Below are 13,969 nucleotides of genomic sequence, written 5' to 3' on the forward strand. Positions count from 1 at the left end.
TCTCATTCAGGTGGGCCTAGCTTGGGTCTGGCTCCTGTGCTCAGCTTCTTCCTGCTGCAACCGACGGACATGAACCCACTGTTCCCCGCTGGCAAGATGATCTGCTCCTGGATAAGCTGGCTTGGCCTCACCCCTAGTCTCACTGAGGGGAGTTCTGCTGCAGGGTTCCACACCAGGCCTGTCCACTGGAGGAGGTTCTGGTGGGTGGGCAGTCAGTCCCATACGTTGGGCCTGTCCACTGGCTGGAGGGAGTTTTGACAGGCAGGCGGTTGGTCCTACATGCATGCCAGTCTTGTGCGTTAGCTGGAGGGAGGCTCTGGTGGTCAGGCGATCAGTCCCACATGCATGCTGGGCCTGTGCACACTCCACTCCTGAACAGACAGCATAAACCTTTATGTTCTCAACTGATTTAAATTATATATCTATATATGTATACACATATATATAAATAAATATGTATGTATATATATATATATATATATATTCATTACATTGAGGCCATTGAAAAGTGTGAATGACATTCAAGTCCTCTTTCCAATTAATCATAATTTTAACGTATTTTAATCTCTAAAGTAAAAGGTGAAATATCAAGTCTAATTTCCAAACTTTCTCTCATTGACCTGATATTTTACTCACACAATAACTGAAATTATTTTTCTCATTTGCCACTTCAATTCTCTCTCTCATTTTCTGCTTCAGTTTTCCCTCTAGCTCCATAACTCCTGAGATAAATGTAAAACATAGGGCTACCATGGTACACTAATCAATAATCTTTTCTTAAAGCTGAGTGTTTTGTATGCACAAATGCTGAAATCCCGCACTATTTTTCTACTTCTGTAAATTTTCAACTCCAATTCTCTCATATGCCAGACTAATTACTTCGCTTCAGTCACAGCGTCTTCTGGTCTAGGTATTCCTGACTCTCTGTTTTGTCTCTCATTGGGACCTGGAGAATGATTCCCATTCCCCTCATCACATGCACAGCAGGGAAAATGATTCTGACAAATGTGCAGCTAAGGAAGCTTAAGGTATGCAAGTATGCAGAGCTGGTTTGTCCTTTCCAAAGGACAATCTTATCCTATTTAAGACTGAGTTTGCAGAAAAAGAAAGAGTATATTGAATGTAATCAAGAAGTAGGTATGAATTTCTTTAATTTTCTTTTTCACAGGAGGCCTACAGTAAAGAATAAGAAGACATAAACATCCTGATCAACAGGAAAATATTCTCTTCTTTAATTTCTATTTTTACTCCTAAAGATTATGGACAGAGCTAAAAATGATAAGCTTTAATTTTATAAAAGGGCTGCTATTTGAGGATATTTAAGAAGACAAAGTCTGCTTTAAAATATTTTCTCTTTGTGGTGAATTAACTAATGGTCAACTTGTAACTCCAGCTGAACTGAATCAGTGTGCTGCTGGGTATAGAGGGTCCCCCTAAGGATGGTTGCCAACAGCATAAAAATAGAACTACAGGGGAAGATGGTGTGCTGTTGTGATTATCCTAGAGAAATTTGTTACACTGGATTTCCTGGTGTGGAATCTGCTGTTATCATCTTCAGAGGAGCTTGGAACCACATTGTTGTTGAGGATGGGCTGTGGTTCTTTTGGGGGGTCTCTGATACTTGAGGATCTTTTCCTAGTACCATGGCGAATCCCTTAGCCTGCTGGCACAGATCTTTGTCCCACAGGGGCAGGCTTCCTAGCTTCCACTACTTATCTTTGGGCCTTCATAGCATAGAACCTTAATACAGACTTGTATGAGACATAGCTGTGGATGTGAGCCTCCAGCTGGACTCATGGAGGACATTATGAAGGGTTCTAGGTGTTCTGCTGGATTAAGGCAGGATATTTCTATGGGATCCAAGCCTCAGCTGGGTTCTTTAGGTCTTTAGTTAGTGTGGACAGATCCCCTGTACTCTTTTGCATTAGACTGTTTGGGTAAATATTATGAAATAATCCTACAAACATGTGCCTTGTATTAAATCTTTTCCTTGAAAACCTTAACTACAGGATTTACTTTATTAAAAGGGAGGGTTGCATGAGCAGACTAATTTGAAATAAAGTCCTAAGAGCCCTGGATGGTGAGGGATAGATCCCAGTTAATCTTAATTGTCAGCTTGACTGGTTAAAGAGACTCCCTAAAAGGAACAGGAGGACGCTACACTGACCAGTGCATCAATGTCTAAAACTAAAGATGCTGTTTGCATGTTGTTATGGTTTGTTTCTAGTTGCTCTCCCAAAGCCTCATCCAGTCATAGGGTGGGGATTTCTAGAGTTTGAGATTAATTTATGATCAAGGCTGGGATGATGGGTTGTAGTACTGCTGGGATTATGGGTGTGAGTACTACACCCAGCCTGGGGCATATAGCCTGAATGTAACTTACGGCAGGCAGACTTACTCTCCGTTGCCATTGTTACCGCTACTCTTCCCTTTTGCTCTTGCTGTTTTGCTGTCTTTTGCTGCCATGAACAGCTGCCTTCTGTCATGTGCCACCCAGCCTTGGAGCCACCCAAGTATGGACTGAAGCCTCCATTAACTGTGAGCTAAATCAATCTTTCCTTCTTTCATTTTGGGTGTTTTGGCATTTGTCCCAGCAGTGAGAGAGGAGTAACTGAGACAGACGTGCAGTCCAGTTAGAGCTGGCACCGGTGGCCTGTATTTGGACGTTGTATCTCGGACTGTCTTGAGCTCTTTTCTTGTCGTTATTTCACAGCATCTGTGCACAGCTGTGTTCCACCACAACTTCCTACAATGATTTCCCTGAATTAGAGATTGCTTACCATGGACTGAATCCACAGAAGCTGTAAGACAATCTCTCTCTCTCTCTCTCTCTCTCTCTCTCTCTCTCTCTCTCTTTTCTTTTCATTTTAGGGAAAGGTCTACAGGGTCTCCAGGGTCTCACTACTAGATTGGACTCATAGTGATCCACCTGTTTACAGCCTCCCAAGAGCTGGGATTACAGTCAAGAGCTGGGATTACAGGCATGTGCCACCACGCCCAGTCTCAATTGCCATCTCAGCACGCCCCAGGAGCAGGGCCGGCACTGCAGGCCAAGGGATCGAGCCCGGGTCCCTGTGCCTTCTTTCAGGCTCTTTAATCTGCTGAGCTATTTGGCCAGCCCTAGTTTTCTCTTTTAACTTAGAGTTGCCAGGCAATTTCTATTAGCAAGAAAGTTCAGTAATAGAGAATAGTGTGTGGGGAATTAAGAATTCTACTTGGCTTTTGGAAAAGAGTGACAATGTCTGGAGAGATCTTCCCCTTTATGGATACATTGCACTCCATTTTTCATTCTTCTTTGACTTCTTCAATGAAGCAAATTACATTAAGTCAGTTCTTTGCATAGAAATAGCACCATAGCAAACCTCACATGAAGGATCCCTGGGAGTTTACTGCTCTCCTAAATGAGGTCAGGATTATTTGTCATGATCCTCAGGTCTCTATGAGAGGGACAGTGGGTATTGATCTTTAGGAGCAGATCAGATGATGGGTGAGCACAAAGAGTGGTTGGACATATTTGTATAAACATAGCTGCATAGTTTGGACAGCATGTAAATAAAAAGAATTAATCCTCAAGAACAAATGAAAAAGGAAATTTCAACTGCTAACAGGTTATTCTAGTGGCTTCCAGATAAAAGGGAACACAATGTCTGTCTTCTCTTACCCAGTGTACGACATATGGCAATTTGTTGCTTTAAGCAGTAGTTTCTCTTCCTGCATCAATAGGCAAGAACGTACTGTATAGCCCCTTAAAGGCCACAGAACTAAGTCAGCCAGAGATGGAAAATGGTGGAAATAAAAGTTATGCAATCATGAACCAGGCTTGACCACTATTTGATGCTATAATTTGGAAAGGAGACCAGATCAACCAAAATTTTATCAGCTAAGATAGTTCTGAGAGTCTCATGTCTTTCCTGCAACCTAGAATTCCCGTTAAGAAGACCTCACCATGTTCTTCTAAAAATGGGAAGCAGGAGTCCATGTATTTTGGAATCTAATATGAACTTTGCATATTCTATTGGTCAGTTCATAGATTATTTAGGAGACAATTAATCCAGTATCACTGGAGTCAGACAGACTAATTTTCATGTCCAACATTGTCAGGGACACTGTACAGTGTCCTTGCTCATTTGACAAACCTGTTAGCTGCCTTTCTTCTTTTCAAATTCAAGATCTATTTTCTAACTGCTATGTCTTCTCCTTTTTAAATCTTATAAGTACCTCAAAAACCTCATACTGGGCCCCTCTGTGATAATTAACTGTTGACAAGTACGAAATGCCAAACTGATTGGATTGCTACGGTTCTTGGTGTGGCTGCATGGATTTATTAAAGACAGAAGATCCACTTGGGTGAGAGTGGCACTAGTGCACGGGCCTGTACCAAATGGAATAAGAAAGGGAACTAAGAAAGGCGGAGGCTGGCTTCAGTTTCTTCAGAGATACTCCAGTCCTCACCATCTCCTAGGGGCAACAGGTTCCAGCGCAGACCCTTCAGCCTTCTGACATAGACCTTGGCTTCAGCAGGCCCTTACCATGAGCGCTAGGTCTTTCACCTGTGACCGGATCACTTGGCTTCCCTGTAGCATCCTTCCATACTTGACTCTGCAGGCAGCCACCGTGAGCCTATTTTATAAGCTATGCGTTCTGTTACTCTCGTAAGCCCCGGATGATGAAATAGTTGCTGTAAAATAAAACAAGACAACTTTTTCTTTGAAACAGGATAACTTCAAAGACAAAGATAAGGAGAGAAAGGCTTCTGAGGCCATTTCTTCTAATTTTCCAATTTTACTTTGTTTTTACTTTTTTAATATATTTAATGTCAATGGATCATCTTTCATGTTTCAAAGAAAAACTGCTAATGGCCAGATCATAATGAAAAAAAAAATCAAAAACTTCCATTACTAAATTGCATTTGGAATGTTAGGGTTCAGATGTAATTGACAGCAAGTTACATCAAATGGGAGCAGTTCACAGGTTCAGTGTGGAATGTGGAGGAGAGAAATGAGCAACACCAGCTGTGTGACTTGAAAGAAGAAGTTCAGTCTAGAGAAAGGGAAGAAAATGGGGCGGTGTGGGTGTTCAGTGTGGGTTCCTCCCCACCCGTCAGCCTCCCATATGAAGAAAGGGAAGGAGCTCAGTCTCTCCTTAGTTCACTCACTCAGTCACTTTGTGTAGGTCTTGTTACTTACCTGTTTTAAGATCCTGTCTGGGTTCATATCTGTGGAGGCCAACTGAGTGACTCTCCTTGAAGGAGGAGCAATTGTCTTCACTTTGGCTCAGCTTGACACTATTTCCATGGACTGATACGCACAGGGCTGGTTAGGACTCTTTCCTTACCCCTTCTATTGGCTCTAAGCAATGCATTTCAGTTCATCCATGGTACGAATGGTGGTCTCTGACGGCAGGCAGTGTTTCTCCAGTACCCTACCCATTGTTGTCTTGTGAGAGTCAGTGTTCATGCCATTGGCTGAGAGATCCTTGAGATAGAGGCTATGACTTTTTGAGGCTTGAAAGATTACATGCAAGAGCTGAAGCACTGACCTCAAAACTTCAAGTACTATCTCCATTGTGTTATGCAGATTACTCTTCCTACAAATCCTTCTCCTCATACTGCAGCAGTGATTTTGGACATCGCACCCAGCCCAGATCACAACACCCACCTACTTCCTGCCATTCCCACAGTCACTCATCCTCAAGCCACTCTTTTCTTCACAAACCAAATAAAATCTGGTTTTGGGCTTGTGTTGAGGCCTTTGTTACTGATAGCCATCATCATGGCTGGATTTCAGATTTCTTAGTTCCCCATGACTGAAAATATGCTCCAAGGTCTTTATTCTTGCCAAGGGTTACACTGGGTGTAGTACACTGGGATTAACTTGCTAGAATCCTAATAACCCTTCATTGAATTACAAATGTAAACATTCTGGGCTGAAATGAGGACTTGGAATGGCTCTCTATAATATCTAATGCTCTAAAATCTCACACAGCTCTTTCCTCAAGCTGTTATTTCTTCCAAAGGAGCCAATGAAAATGCCCCCAGCATTATGAGGACCTGTCTCTCTCTTCTTCTGTCTTTAATCCTCTGCTTGGTCAGAGTCTCCTCATGTGCAAAATGCACCAGGGCAGTAAAAGGTGTGTTCTTGGATGATCTTACACAGCTTCCTCTGTGTTTCTCTCATTGTGAAATATCTCTTATTTCTATCTAATCTATTATTCCCTTTAGAGATTTGTAGAAAGAGCATTATTTTCCCTCTGTTCCTTCAAAAAGCCAGCATAGTTTTACAAAGTAAATAGTTTTGAGTCAATTCTATTTCTACCATTAATTTGTTTAATAATTTTGTTTAAACTCTTTACAGTTTTCTTATCTGTGATGTAGAGATTAAAAAGTATTTACATGTATGAAAGCTATGAAAGTTACATAAAACAGTTTGTAAGGCTTCTGCATACTGTCTGAGCATACTCACTGGGCCCACAAAATGTTAGTCTTCTTCTCCAGGGAGGGTAACTATGAAGGGTCCTGCAACACACTTACTGTCATAAGTTGGTATTGGGATCCATGGTTACTGCTTCTTGTACATCGTTCTTGCATATAGCCAAGCTCTGCTGAACTCAGGAGTATTCATGCTTTGACCTGTAAAATGAGAGTTGGGATGATGGGTTGCTCTTAAAGGAAAAACTTTCAGGGTTAGGGCACAGGCAAGTATCTTTCCTTAGCAAAGACTAAGAGAAAAGCCAATCCTTCAGCATAGGATGGCATGAGTCTTTATCCTCCTGGTGGCACATGATGAGGTCTTCATATCTTGTCATAGTTCTACCTAATCAAAAGATGATATTCTGTGTGGTAGAGGAATACCATCCTGGAGATGCAACCACAAAACTTCTATTCCAAGAGTAGATAGATGTTGATCAGGGAATCAACACCAGGTTTCAAGCAATTTACTCACAGCTTATTGTATGACTTATATGTTTAGTTATGGTCAAAATTTCATAAAAATAACTAAAATTTAACATCACTTACCGATCTATACCTTAAGAAAAATAATTGTGGGTGTTTTATAAAACCTACTGTTGTACACGAGAATTCTGTTAATTTATGTCTTATATAAAGAGAATTTTCTAGCAGTAAGACCAGATTTCTCCAAGAGGAGTTAGGAATAGTGCCCATATTTATTTCTTATACATGGATAACAGGTTCTCCTTTTATAGCCTGAGATGAGATCCGAGGTGACAGGCCAGGTCTACGGAGCATGACACTATGTGAAGGCCATCGATCAGATGTTACATCATTTATGTGCCAAGCCAAGATGCATTTGGTGGTAGAAATGCATGTTTACCCAGCGGGGAACCAGGGAACCATTGTTCTAAATCTTAGTTTTCTACAGTAATAGGACTTTTAGTTGGGCATGGGTGGGTCCAGCTAAAGTTTGCATTTATTGTTTTTCCTATCACATCTTTTGCAGCTATCTTTCACCTTATGAGTAAGTTTTGACCTGTGGAAGTGTGTAAGCACAATGTCTCATTATTTTACTTAAGAGAAATAAAATATGTCCTCCTCTTGTCCTCGATGTATTCGTTCTGGCTGGAATAAAATTCAATTAATTTAAGCTGAAACAGTTGTCTTAAAGCAAGAGAAGATCAGCCTTGATCCACAACACCCTGATGTATCAGTTGTGAAGTGTTTAGATCAGACTGTTAGCTGAAAGAAAAGTAAAATTTATCCTGATTAAGTTATTGAAATGTGACTTGTACCCAGCAGCAGAGTGTACATGCTCTCTAATTCAGTATGTGTTTACTTTAGTCTTTTCTGTAGAGTGAGGCAAAACCCTAATCTAATCCCTCTGTGGCATTTACTGGACCAATTCGAGGAGTCAAACTAATTCCAGTTCATGAGCCAACACGAAGGGCACTTGCTCAGAGGCCGCTATTTTCTGAAATGTGCTCTAGGTTTTGAAAAACTCAACAAACAAATAACGAGTGTCACCTCTGGTCATTTACAGTTGAATTTAAAATAATTAATTATTGTTTCCCCATTGCCTGTAGAGTTTGTTCACTGAATGGAGTTCGAGACATGCAGAGCACATAGCCAATCTGAAGACTGTCATCAAGCTCTGGGTTTCCGTCCAATCAGGCTCCTCTCCTTTAGCACTTCCATTGGTGTCCAAGTAAATCAGAGTCAGAAACCTAGGAATTCCTTCACCGAAACCATAGCACCATGAAAAATCACTAGGCTAGGTGCCAGATGACCCTTATGTGTACCTCCACCTCTGTATCTTATGTAGCACCTTGTGCTTATGAAGAAGGTAAGAGAGTGCAGGTCTGTTAATCCAAATAATTCTTTAGAAGTTCATTTTCTCAAATACTTAAAGAATATCAAAATTTAATACCCACTACTTTGTGGTCAGATTGAGACAGAAAGCCTGGAAAGAACTGGAAGATAATTTTGTATATTTATGATAAAGGATATTTCTTACATTTTCTCCAGCTTAACAATAGACTGTAAAATTTTTAATTACCTAAAATAGGAAGTTTCTAAAAAGTGGACCGCATCAGAATCACACTGATAGTCTTCTCAATCTTCATTTATTAAAAAATTAATAGTAAAAAGCTTATTGATTGCTGTGAGCTTCTATATGTCCGTAACATCCTCCTTGCAACTCCAAGACATTAATGCTGATGGGGAACACACACAAATGCCTGCGTGCTATTAAAGTCAGACACACCTCCTTCCTATGAAGCTTCCAAAGCAGATACACACCAAGGGAACAGAAGAAAAGACAATAAAAGCACTTACCTTTTTTGAATTTAACCTACATTTGGAGGAAAAGCACAGCCCAATCAGGTTCCCCTAAACAATAGCTCTGCTGTCAGCTTGCCAGTAAAGTCTGCCTCCTTTCTTGGGCTACCAGCAGGCCCTCAAACTGTATTGTGAAGTTTGTTATTGTGAAATCTTCCCACATGGGGATGAAAGTTCAAATAGAGCAAGGAGTGGTGTCCTAAGATAACAGCTTTCTTTTTACCTTTTGGCAGGACATCTTGAGGAGATTCAGGAGGAGTCCACCAAAAAGGTCAGGCAGAGGTAAGCACAGACATGCCACGTCTGCCTTGCCCCATGTGTTCCCATCTTTTTCCAATGTAAATTTTTTTATTTCAGTATCTGTACTTGAAGCTTGTCCATTAATATACTCCCCAGCCTACGGTGTAGCAGATTCCTCAGGAGTGGAACAAAGGAACACACAACGACACTGCTGCCATTTCCTTTGGGAGAAGTGTGACAGTTCTGGAAAACAAGCTGTGAAAAAACCTGAGAACCTTAGTCCTAATATTTGGTGATTTAAGTTTTTCTTTTGTATGAGTTCATGTTTGAAGTACACAATGATTTCATATCTCATGAGGATTTGGTACACGCTTGTAACACATTTGCATTTCCTTTTTCCTCTTCCCCTGAACTTGCTCCAGTTCAGCCACAGAATTTGACCACAGCTTTCCTACTTCTTCCACTTGATCTCAACAGATACCTGAAGAAGACAAAGCAAGGGAGAATGTGCATACTATCTGATTCTGTTAGCTCAGAGAGCACCAAGCCAGATGATCTCCAAAGGAAGATTTTATAAAAGAATGGCCCAGAGTCTTCCTAGAGCCAAGATGTTTAATATAGTATTAGGTCTTTATTTTTATATTCTTGTCATTAGGGAAGTAAAAGAGATGCAGGTGATAATGTCTGCATGTTGAAGCCCTTAGAATAATTCAGCAGAGAGATGACCCAGACACAACCCCACAGAAAGAAGGCACCAGGAGAGGAATGAAGAGTCAGTGACACGCTGTCAAAAGAAATGCACTGTAGCGCTCCAGGGGCAAATCCAACCTAAGGTCCAAAAAATGGGTGATAGCATGCAGCTCTGAGGACACAGCCACAGCAGCATGAAATAGTCTGGCTAATTAATTAAAATGGCAGGTGACACCCATGAAATAGGACAAGTCCCTGGAGAGGACAAAAACCAAGGACTCTCCATTCTTAATCCATGACCTATCATCCACTAACAGCAGAGACCTCGCCTCCTTTGCCAACAGTGTAGAGAATGATCCTTCCTCTTATTTCATAGTTTCATACAAGGCGCAGACCCACTGTAACAACAGGGACAGGCTAGGAAAAGCTGACGTGTTCTTTTGTTCATGGGTCCATCTGATTTTCCTCCAACCTGTGTCCCTTTCAGCTACTCAAGCTGAAGGTCCTTGCTTGTCTTCTCTTCCTTCTTCTTCCTTTTTTTTTTTCCTTTTTGGTTTGTTGTTTTGCACTCTACTTTAGAAACTCATTTTGGAAAAAGCAGTTAAGCTTTGTAAGGCTATTTCTTTTTTTATGTCATTTTTATTCATTTTAATAAGACAAAGAGATAAACTAACAATGAAACAGTTTCAAAATAGGTTGGAAGGAAGTTTATAATAATTAATACATAACATATTGTTATCTTCATAGTAGTTACTCAGAAGACAAGATGCAGACATGAGGTCTTGTCTAAACAATTATTCTCAGTGAACTGCGAGAAAGTAGCTATATATCTATCCTTACTCTTGTGTATACATATATATATATATATATATTTTTTCCTTCCCCTTTTTTTCACAACAAAACTATTCTTTATTTACACTTCAGTGAAGTTAGAAACACATGACACTAGGTCGTCTAGCAACTGACAGCTAACCTTAACCAGACAGGATGTTCCTCTCAGGAGTGAGGTAGCTTGTTTGCTTTAGGCTCTGGGCCAAGTCTCACCTACACACGTTTGATCACTTTCCTAGCTTCTTGGCTCCCAACATATCCCCTTTTTTGTTTTGCTTCTTTCAGAGATGGGTGTTCCACTGCAGTTAGAGAAGCTGTATTTGGAGAAGTCTTTCAAGGACCTCTTCATACTTGAAACCAGTCTTTTTTTTTTTTCTTTCTTTCTTTCTTTTTCTTTTTTACTTCTATTAAAATAGTTTCTTCTGTTCTCTAGTAATAATTAGATCTCAACTTGGTAGCACTTTATCAGTAATGATTTTTAAAGCTCGTCTCCTGAAATGTTTTAATGTACTTATACTACTTTTAAAATTTTCTTCTACTTCACCTGCTGACTGTAACCATAACAAGAATATTTGGAAGTCCGTACTGTATATCACAGCACCTCTACGTGTTTGTCATCATTCTTCATCTAAAAGAGTGACTACTATGTCAGCATGGGAATTGAAGCAGAATTCATGGGTTATATGTCCTCCTTAATATTTACAATGGAGGAGACTTTTGGAAGTTTACACAATAAATATATAATAAAATATTTCTTGGAATATGGAAATACTTATTGTGTATAATAGAGTTTGTGTATTTTGGGGCTGGTATTTAACTGGGTCTCCAAATGGTTCCGAAGTAGAGCATAAGCCTATGAATATTTACTTACTTCTTCCTCCAATTTTACTTGCATATATCTGGTAATATGAATAACTAATTGGAAGACAACACTATGTATTACAACTAATACTGTGAAATTCATATTACGTTGCAAGGTGAAATTCTGTAACACTTGTAATTTTTTGTTTTATTTGTCACTCTCTTTTTGTATTTTAGGGAAGGGTCTACAGGCTGTTCAGGGTCTCACTACTAGATTGGACTCGTAGTGATCTGCCTGTTTACAGCCTCTCAAGAGCTGTGTACTCTCTTTAAAAAATAAAGGTTCTAGGGGCCAGGGAGATGGCTCAGTGAAATAAGCGCTTCCCTGGCAAGTACAAGGGTCTGAGTTCAATCCCCAGTTCTGCCAAAAATAAATAAATAAATAAATAAATAAATAAAATAAAGTAAAAAATAAAGGTTCTCTTCCTTCTTAAAGATTTTGCTTATAAATTTGAACTCTCCCTTTGCTTTTAATTTTCTATCAATGAAGCATTGTCCCTAGTGCACCTTGTATTGCATATGCTTATGAAAATATTCAAAATCAATATTTTAAACAAATCACAAAAGATTTTTATTGGATTATTTCCTCATGTCTGTGGCTTTGGCCTAACAATGTGATACTTACTGTGATATTCTGAGTGGTTTCTCTTTGTCAGTGATTTTCTTATCTTGGAAGGAGGCTGAGCCTTCTTTTTATTTTTAATTTAATCAAAATTTAAGTAATCTCAAGAGGAGGATATCCTACACCCATGCAGCTTGAATAATTCCTGAAATACTTGTGTTAGACATAAATCCCGAAATAAAAAGTGGATACGCAAATTAAGAAATAAATATTCAGAAGTTCAAGGAGCACCAGTATAAATAGCTGTATATGATGATGAGTAGCTTGACAAATCAAATAAAGCAGAATAAAAGCATAAATTGATTAGCAAGACCTCATATTGAAAAAGGTCAAAAGAAATTGAATTCTGAGAGACAGAAACATAAACTTGCCCTTTTGGAGAAAAAAGTCCATCTCAGGAATGGATAATATCCTCTACTTGATTGGAGTCTTTAATCCTGAGTACTTATGTAAGAAATTACAGCTGTACCAATATAGGTATCTGACAAAACTGGTAGCTCCAAAAAATTTTTTTTCACACTCCATTTCACATTAAACATAATTCAAGCTCATTACAATGTAGGTGCTTTGTTTGGTGCATGTAAACAATCAAATCTCTTGGAGATTAAATAAAAAAACCAAGGATAATTTCAGGGGTATTTAGCTAAACTACTTTTTAAAAATAAAAATATTGGGGCCAGGGAGATGGCTCAGTAGAATAAGTGTTTCCCTGGCAAACGCAAGGGTCTGAGTTCAATCCCCGATTCTGCCAAAAACAAACAAACAAAAAATCAGGCTGCTAATTGACAAGGAGTCTTTTTATTGGAAACACACAAAAAATGTGTCAACAAAAATTATGACTATTTGAGTTTCAGTTCTCAGGGCGTATAAGTGTCTGGAAGTTCAAGGAGATATTTTAAAGCAGGGAGATGTGAAGTGTACTGTTTCTGATTAAGGTGATCGTCTCTAATTTGATGTCTCCTTTAGGGGAGGAAAATGAAGGGAAATAAAGTGCAATTGTGGTGGTCAGTCAATTGTGGTGGCCAGTTCTCTCTGACAACTCCCTAGGTTAAAAAGTCTACATAGTCAAAGATGCTTAAGGAGAGAAAGTAACTGAAAAGTCTGCTGCCACAATACAATCTCCCTGCATTACATGAAGCACCAAGTAGCAGCAGCCCACGCACCTAAGAAAAGCGGAAAAATAACATCGCACCAGAAGGCTACAATGACAGGCAAAGCCCCTGTCCAGGGAGGTGACATTTTAAACACTGATTCTCTTTCCAGAAAACAAAACATCCTGATGTTCTTAAATATGTCTGCAAATTGAACTGCATACATTCCTCATGTAAACCTTCCAAATAGAAATCTAAACTTATATTTTAACATATAGAAGCTAAGAAGAAAGAGCATTCTCAATAGGCTTGGTAGGCCTGACTCCGAGGGCCAAAGCAAGCTTCCTATAAAAGCTCAGAACTGCTCCTTCTTCTTCTTTTTTTTTTGCATACCTATCTGTATGCACAAAATTCAGTAAGTTTGACCAGTGACTTCAACCCTACAACAAGACAACTTGTATGCTTTTTCTGGATAATTTATTTCTTCTCTATTATCTGATAACTACCATTTCATCTACAGTAGGCTAAAATATAATGCTGAGGCCTAAAACAGGGCTACTTCCCTCTTCTTACCCCAGTAACCCCCAGACAGCTGTGGTGTAAAAAAAAAAAAAAAATCCCACTTGCCTTGTTCCTCTAATCTTACTAAAAGAAAAGCAGAAGGAAACTCAGCTCTTGGAACAGAGCCACTTCCCAAACCACTTGCATAAGTGTTCAGATTAATGTTTAAACAGCTGCACAAGACTTGTAAGGAAAAGAAGGGCCTCAGAAGTGGCTGAGCAGTGAGCCCACTTCTCTGAGAATGTTTGCTAAAGGAAAATCACAAGACGGGTACACTGTAGG

The sequence above is a fragment of the Octodon degus genome, unplaced genomic scaffold (genome assembly GCF_000260255.1).
Source record: "Octodon degus isolate 3935 unplaced genomic scaffold, OctDeg1.0 scaffold00012, whole genome shotgun sequence".
Taxonomy (NCBI): domain Eukaryota; kingdom Metazoa; phylum Chordata; class Mammalia; order Rodentia; family Octodontidae; genus Octodon; species Octodon degus.